General features: G+C 45.8%; 1 protein-coding gene across 5 annotated transcripts in view; it reads left to right on the top strand.

The window, feature by feature from the left end:
* The window catches only part of pus7 (pseudouridine synthase 7), a 13,395-nt gene that overhangs the window by 10,861 nt on the left and 2,213 nt on the right, over positions 1-321 (top strand). The window lies entirely within an intron of this gene.

The raw sequence follows: 321 nt of genomic DNA, 5'->3' as shown, positions 1-321 counted from the left end.
TGTGTGTGTGTGTGAGTGTGTGTGTGTGTGTGTGTGAGTCTGAGTGTGTGTGTGTGTGAGTCTGAGTGTGTGTATGTATATGAGTGAGCGTGTGTATATGTGAATGAGTGTTTGAGTGTGTGAGCTTGAGTGAGTTTGAGAGTGAGTGTGTGTAAATGAGTGGGGGTGTGTGAGTTTGAGTGTGTGTGTGAGTTTGAGTGTGTGTGTGTGAGTTTGAGTGTGTGAGTGAGTTTGAGTGTGTGTGTGAGTGAGTTTGAGTGTGTGTGAGTGAGTGTGAGTGTGTGTGTGTGTGTGTGTGTGAGTTTGAGTGTGTGAGTGAGT

This window comes from Sinocyclocheilus anshuiensis, unplaced genomic scaffold, assembly GCF_001515605.1.
Source record: "Sinocyclocheilus anshuiensis isolate Anshui unplaced genomic scaffold, SAMN03320099.WGS_v1.1 scaffold1228, whole genome shotgun sequence".
Lineage (NCBI taxonomy): Eukaryota > Metazoa > Chordata > Actinopteri > Cypriniformes > Cyprinidae > Sinocyclocheilus > Sinocyclocheilus anshuiensis.
This window is presented reverse-complemented; position numbering and strand designations above follow the sequence as displayed.